Raw genomic sequence first — 7,844 nt, forward strand, 5'->3', positions numbered from 1 at the left:
AAAAGGAAAAACAGAAAACATCTAAATTTCCATACAGCAAAAGACATCAGAAATAAAGTTATAAAAATTGCTTGCATTGAAAAAACTGCATTACATATTTCAAACAAAGTGTTTTGTTATCCTTAATATGTAAACTACATTTCTAAATCAATAAGAAAAACAAGGACTCCAATTTTAAATGGACAAAGGACATAATCAAGCAATTTGCAAAAGAAGCATGAAAGATGAGTAAACATATTAAAATAAGCTCATGTTGCTAGTGGTGTCATATAATTTGAAACAACAATGAGATACATCAGTTGCATAGCAAACCACTGAAGATTAAGCAGATTGATGGTGTTCAGCATAAGGGTGTCAGGGAAACAAGCAGGCTCGTACAAAATCAATGAGAACTGACACGGGCACAATCACTTTGGAGGATAACTGGGCAAAATGTTTTAGGATGGGGCCGGGAGCAGTGGCTCACGCCTGTAATCTCAGCACTTTGGGAGGCAGAAGCAGACGGATCACGAGGTCAGGAGTTCGAGACCAGCCTGGCCAACATTGTGAAACCCCGTCTCCACTAAAAATACAAAAATCAGCTGGGCATGGTGGCACATGCCTGTAATCCCAGCTACTTGGGAGGCTGAGGCAGGAGAATCGTTTGAACCCAGGAGGTGGAGGTTGCAGTGAGCAGAGATTGCACCACTGCACTCCAGCCTAGGCAAAAGGGTGAGACTCCATCTCAAAAAAAAAAAAAAAAAAGAAAGAAAAGAAAAAAGAAAAAAGGATTTTAGGATGTAAAGCAGGGCATATCGTTGACTCTGAAATTTCACTTTGGGAACTTATCTTAAGGGAATAACCAGAGAAGCAAACAAAAGATATAACTAAGGATGTGTACTGCCACATTTTTATGATAAAAAATGTGACCTAACCTAAATATCCATTTGTTTATGTGCCTATATGTTGGTCTTCCTTGGGATACTCTGAGCTTCACAGAGGAAGGGACTGTAGGTGTCTCACTCATCTTAGTGGCTCTAGTGTCTGATGTGTCAATCAGTGCTTTAGATATGGAGGGATGAGTTGAGGGAGAGAGAAACAATGTTAAAGATTATTTGGAATCTTTAAGCCCAGTGATTCCTATATTTCTTACTTTCATAACTGGAGGAACTACTATAGGTTTGTCAACCTTTCATTTTGCCAAGTAGGGTCCCTCAGAAAAACAGTAACACCACTTCCATCTTCTACACATGCTATTATCACCCTTGCATAAAAGAAAAAGGACATTTGAACACCAAAAATAGTAGGAAACATTTCATTCAAAATGAAGATCGTCCTTTAAATTGAATAGCTTTAGCTTTCTGAAAATAATGCTACATTGCTTTATGGTTTTCATCTTCTCAAGGACGAGGGAAATGTTCTCTGACAAGCGTGGCTGTATGGATTGACATGCGGAAACTGGTCCCTCATTTTACAAATTGAGAAAAAACCACTGAGGCTCTGAGCAGATACAAGATCTGACTCTAGTTCCCCAGGAGTCAAATAACAGGGGTGGGACTAGAACCCACATCTCTTGGTTCCTGGCCCAGAGCTCTATTCTTTCATGACAGTGCTCTCCACCAGCAATGTGGCTGCACCATTTCTGGAATGAAGAATATTCCCTTACGGTGGGACTTTGGAGATCATTAAACATAACATCTACCTGGGCATAAATTATCTTCAGAAGAGCCCCTAACCTTGGCTTCTACACCTCCAGTAACAAGAAACCCACCACTTGCAGTGGCAGCCCCTTTTTTTGTTGGGTGGTTCCATTGTTTTGGCAGTTCTTATTTTCCTGGAACTTATCTGTCTCATTGTGGCTCCACCCAGCAGTCCTAAAGCCGTTCGCCAATCTGCATGAGGATCTCTCAGGTTTAGGAGTGTGTGGCATTCAGGAGTCATCCTGGAGTCTCCTGGGACAAAAAGGGGCCTCTCTAATGCCCCAGTCCCCATCCCTTTCTCTAGCATCCCTCTGCAAGACTGAGAACATACTTCATCTCTAGAATGATGATTGAATCCAATATTCCCAGCCCTATTTACAGACAAGGAGACTGAGAGAGTGCTGTAGAAATCATCAATTCCAACACTCAACACCACCGAGGTCTTCCAAAATGGAAAGAGTTGCCCAGAGTCTCAAGTTTGTAAAGAGTACTCCACAACTTGTACTCCAATCAATGATTTCAACCTCTTTGATTTTACCAGTCTGCCAAGGTCCTGTCTACAAGGCAAGCTCTACCGCTGGCTCTCAGATGATATCTGGGGGTTTCCTTTGCCTACTCCCCTGGTTAGACACACTGTTAAGAAATTTTGGTGAATAACAGCATGATCATCTACAAGCTCCATAATGCCTTGGTTTTAATGTTGCAAACAACGGAAATTGCTCTGGCTGATTTTGGTCACCAGTCTCCAAGGTGACCACCAAGGATCCCTACTCCTGGTGGCTGCACCCTCGTGTAGTCCCCTCCCACACTGTACCAGGGTTGGTCTGTGTGACCACAGAATATGGCAGTAGTGATGGCATGTCACTTCTGAGATTAGTTTATAAAGGGCTGTGGCTTTCCTGGCCTGTCAGAAACTGTGTGATAATAAATGTTTACTGTCTTCAGCTGTTAAGTTTCGGGCTATTGATTACACAGCAATAGACAACTTGTAAATTGAAAAGGAACACAGTGAAAGGATTTCAGGTAGCTCATGATCCTCTGGAAGCTGGAGAAGCAGGTGTGGGGTGCACACAGCCAGAGCCACAGCCAAGATCATGCTAGAGACCTGATGTGGTGAAGACACTGCTCCCCAACCTGACCAACAGGTGCCAAAGCCTGCACCACCAGCCCTAGCCCATAGCTCTGTTGGACCCAGCTACTGACATTACTGTCCCTGAGAACTGACTGCACTGTACCCCACCCATGCCTGAAAGGATTGTCCATGGTCCATGCTCCCAATTCAAAGTCAGGAAGATGCATCTGATTGACTGAGCCTGGGTCATGGACCAGTGCCTTACCTGCAGGGAGGCCGGGAAAGGGAGTTTTTGTTGTTTCAGCGTATCCAGTGGGCAGGGAAAGGGCACACTCTGCTTCTCCCCAAGGGTCAGAAGGTGGGATGCTCTCCAGCCCCTGGAAGGGGAATCAGATGCTGGGAAGCCAGAAAAAAGAGACATGTTTGCTTCAATGTCATCTAGAATTCAGAGATAATTCAATGAGATGCTTTATGAGCACGCCTACAAACTCACTGGGACTCAGTAAATGTTTATCATCCAGATGGCAACCAAGGTGATCTCATGAAAACAAATCAAGTTCTGGGTCTCCCCAGCTTTAAAATAACCAGTGGTTTCCACTGCACTTCAAAGAAATCCAAACTGGAAAAGGCTGGCGGAGATCCCACCCACTTCTCCCCACATCTGCTTCTTGTCCTTCTTGCCACACTGCACCCCGGCACACTAGCCTTCTGCCACTTCATAGAACAAGCCAATTCCATCCTGCTCAGGGCCTTTGCACTGGCTGTGTCCCCTGCCCAGAAATTCTGCTACTCAACTCTCAGTGGGGCTGGCTCCTTTGTATCTAGCAAGACCCCCACCGAAATGCCACCTCCTCAGAGATGTCTTCCCTGTCCTCATGATCTAGGGCTGCTCCCTCACTCCCATGCCACTATTCCCATACCTCCCTACCTTTCCATGCCTCAATAGGAGGGACTAATGGGGGAGATTTTCTGGAGCACAGATAGGGGATAGTGGTTTGGGCCTCCCAGGGAGCTGGCAGGAGCAAGGCAAGCTGCTTGTCAGTAGAGCAAAAAATGGCAACAATGATCTGACCCACGGCATTTTGATCTTAGCCACTGTCAGCAGCTAGATGAGCAATTCCTTGGTCTTAAGCCAGTCCCTCCTTCCTTCCAAGAGACGGATCCCTCAGCTGTTGGGCGAATGGACAAGACCAGAACAGAACTGTGCCTGGCTTAACATGAGGCCTGTGGAATCCAGGTCCCTTCAGCAGCTCTTCCAAATGTGGATTTATTTAAAGCATTTATCTCTTACCATTAAAAAGGGGAACATCTTTAATAAAAGGCAGAGAAAACAAGGCTGAGTCAGTAGGATTAGAAACGGTAAAGCAGTAACAAGAAGGATGCAACTGCCAAAGCTGTTAGAAGGTGGAATTTGGCTCTGAGCTTCCTGGCAACCTGTGCAAGAAGGGAAGACTGATCAGTTACGGAGCTCTTCTTATTAGCAAGGAAGATGCTTGCCAGTTCCTTGGGGAAGATGCAGTGCATTCCAGTTTTAGTTTTTTCTGGGCACTAAATCCTGATTGAAATTTTGCCCTTGTGGTTTTAGGAAAGGTTATATGTGCAATAAAAAAGTCCTGGTTTTACAACAAATGTGGAAGTGAATCCCTAGTGACCTTTCCTTCTAGGATCCAAGGGACATTTACCTTGGAGCTAACAGGAAGTATGTTTTGCTTGGTGTCATTATTATTAGTAGGGGGTGGAGGGAAGCCCTCAGGTGGACTTTTCCTTTTAAAGAGGTGAACTCTATTCATTTAGAGCATCTCAGTAGCCTTCACAGGGACCTGGAGGTGACTGGGATTGTTAGCACATTTTTTGCAAGAAGAGGTCATAATGTATCTGGCCTTGAATCACAAAGTTCTGGTCAGCTCCTTTTTGTGAGATATGCTCAAGGGAGAAATTAAGGAAATATTTCACCACCCATTAGACTGAAAAGCTGCATTATGGAAAAGGACAATGAACCAGAAATGACCAAGAGCAGATGACACTGAGCAATGGAGTCAGGCAGACCTAAGTTTGAATCTCGCCCTGCCTCAAACTAGCTGTGTGACCTTGGGCAAGTCTCTTAACCTCTCTGAACATGGTTTCTCTGTCTGCAAAAAGTGGTGATGATGACACCCATCCTGGATTATTGAGAGGCTAGATGGTAATAACCCAGAAGGTGTGTGCCATATGCCCTATTCACTTCAATCCTCTTCTCCTTCCCTTTCCCTTAAGTTCTCAGGAAATGTCAGTGGAGCTCTCATCTCATCCCTACTTCTGAGTTTCAGGCCCAACTCAGCCCACAGACGCACAGTCTCACAAGACGTCTTTGTCTAGACTGCTTGTCTGTGGTGATCACATTCAGGGTCTGGGACCACTTTCTGCCCACATTGACCCAGAGCACGTGTGTCAACCCTCCAACTGCCTGAGGCTTACCTTCTGAGATGTTTCCAACAATTCCCCCAGCCTTGTTTCAGATTCCTTCCTGTGCCTTGGCCTTGACTGTGTAGCTACAGGGGCAGCTTCTTGAGGGCAGAATATAGAAGCCCTGGTCCCAACTCCTCATGCCATGTAGGAAAATACTGGCCCCCAGAGAGGACAAGTCAAATGTTTCAGGCGGCAGGCTGGGACTCAGACCTGGGTCTCTGGATCACACCGCATCTCTCTGTTCCCCACAGCCCCTGGGCAAATCCCAGTGTGACGCCTGAAGCGCTGACTCAGCAGCCTGCAATGCCTGAGGACCCAGTCACACTCTACAGATGCAGCTGAGGACCTACAGCTTCCTGGCAAAGGACGCTAGACTAGAAATGGATGGGGAGATTTAAATAGAAAACCAATGCCACAAGAAATTCCCTCCTTACCTCACTTCCAACTTGCCAGCTCATTCTCTTAATGATCTTTTGCTCTCTGGAGGCTGGGACCACACCCCTCCTTTATCTGCTTCTCTTTTTGCCCTCATCTCCGGTATCTCTGCCTCACCCTCTACCCCAGTCACTGCAAGACATATGTCCAACATCCTGGGCACGTTGACGCCTCGAGGTCTTTGCTTCTGCTCTTTGCCTTCCTGGCAATGCCATCCTACCATTGGTGGAAATTCCAGGCCTGCCTCTGACATCACTTCCTTGGTGAACCTTTCTCCTCAAAAGGAACAACAAATGGCTCCCTCCTCAGTGCCCTTTCCCCTGGCCGGGCACTTGACATCCAAAACAATGCTCAGTGCCACTGGAGGTGCATTCAGTTCTGAATTAATTGAAGTTATCTGCGAGTGCCTTCATCTCTTGGGCAGACCAAGACGTCCTTGAAAGATCTTGTCAATCTAATCGTGGAACCCCCCGTCCCCCAGTATCCGACACTCTGCCCGGCACCAAGCAGAGAGATACTCAGGAAACTTACAGTTGCATTGAACTTCATATAATGATAGGGTTGTTCCTGTCTCTTGAGCATCTACTGTGAGTAGCTGGGTGGTGGGCCCTTTACATATACTCTCATGATTCCTTACTCAGAGCCAGGAACGTGGCTACTACTGTACACCACTTTGCAGATGCAAGAAATAAAGGCTCAGAGAGGTGAAACACACTTGCTCCAGATAACACAGCCAGCAACAGGCATGAGATTCCAAGAAGTTGTGTTTGTGACGCCAGTCAAGGGAAACATATGATGTGGTACCTACAGTGCTCCCTCCCTCATCACCCCCACCGCCTCCAGCTCCACATCCAGATTCCAAAAGCCATGAGCACGCCCAGCGGTCTGACCATGAACGCCCATTTGGGAATCGCCAGCAGCAGAGTTGACAGGGAACTCCATCCGCCTTGGGAGGAGGTTTCCCAGGGGTAGTACGCTCTGGGGGCCGTCTCGGCAACTCTTGCAGGGCTTCGTTGATGTTTGGGGGGAAGGACCGCCTCTCATTGGACAGCGCCTCGCCCAGGCGCCTTCCTGGGAATCACCAAGTGGGGTTTATGGCCCCAATTTTGGAGCCTGCACAGCGCATCCTCCCTTGGTAGCAGAGATGTCGCCATTGGACCACAGCACTTATAGAGGACGCCACGAGAAAGGGGTTGATTGGGGAATGGTTGTCCTGGTTACGCCACCCCGCAGTGTCCCTTGCCCTCCTCCAAGGCTTCCAGCCCCATCACAACCTGTCAGTTTTCCAGGCGCCCAGGAAAGCAAGTCGAGCACTCAAGCCCTCTGACAATTCCACCCCTGGCCCCGTCTTTCCCTCTCCCCCCTCTCTCTGCGATGTCGAATCCCATTTCACAGATGGAGAAACTGAGGAATCGAGCAAGTGAATGCCGCTTAAACATCTTTTCCAAGCCAGCCAGGGACCAGCCCCTCCAGTTCTCAGAATCTCTCTCCCTCTGTAATATATTTTGATTTGAAGAACATGTGCTATTCGCGACTTCAAAACCGCAACCCCAGGTAAAGAGTTAATATTTTTAACGAACCCCAAACCCCTCACCCTCAGCCTTCGCGGGACGCCTGCGTTTTGCAACTTCAGTTTGCATCTCCAAACTGCTGAGCATTCAAAGGGTTAAATGGGACAGGGAGGGGGCCAGCCGCGGAGCCCTGAAAGGGTTAAAAATCCAAACGCGTGGACTCCCCCCGACTATTTGGTTCCAAATGGACAGCCACAGGACCGTGAGAGCCAGGGAGCCCCCCTCGCAATGACTTTTTTAAAATTTGAGAACTTTTACTTCCGACCCCAGAAAAGTATCCCAGTTCGAAAGTTCTCTCTTAACCTTTTCTTTTTTCATCATTTTTTTCTCGATTTCTCCACGGGCTGGATTATAAAACGCTCCCTCTCCCTTTGGGTTTGGGGAGCCGGGTTCCCCCCTTCGGGCAGGGCGCGGGCCGAAGAGGCCCCGGGAGTTTTCTCCGGGGCCGGGTCGGGATGCGGCTGGTGAGTCCCGGCTCCGGCCCCTGAATTGGGGGGTCCGCGTCTGCCCCAAACGCCGCTTTCTTCCGTTTTCCATGTCATTTCCTGTACTAATAAGATGGTGGTCAAAGCAGGGGAGGAGAGCAGCAGCGAGTCGCCGCCGCCGCCGCGCCGAGGCTGGCGCTGAAACTTTGCCTCGCCG

The sequence above is a fragment of the Mandrillus leucophaeus genome, unplaced genomic scaffold, assembly GCF_000951045.1.
Source record: "Mandrillus leucophaeus isolate KB7577 unplaced genomic scaffold, Mleu.le_1.0 Scaffold66, whole genome shotgun sequence".
In the NCBI taxonomy this organism is placed as follows: Eukaryota; Metazoa; Chordata; class Mammalia; order Primates; family Cercopithecidae; genus Mandrillus; species Mandrillus leucophaeus.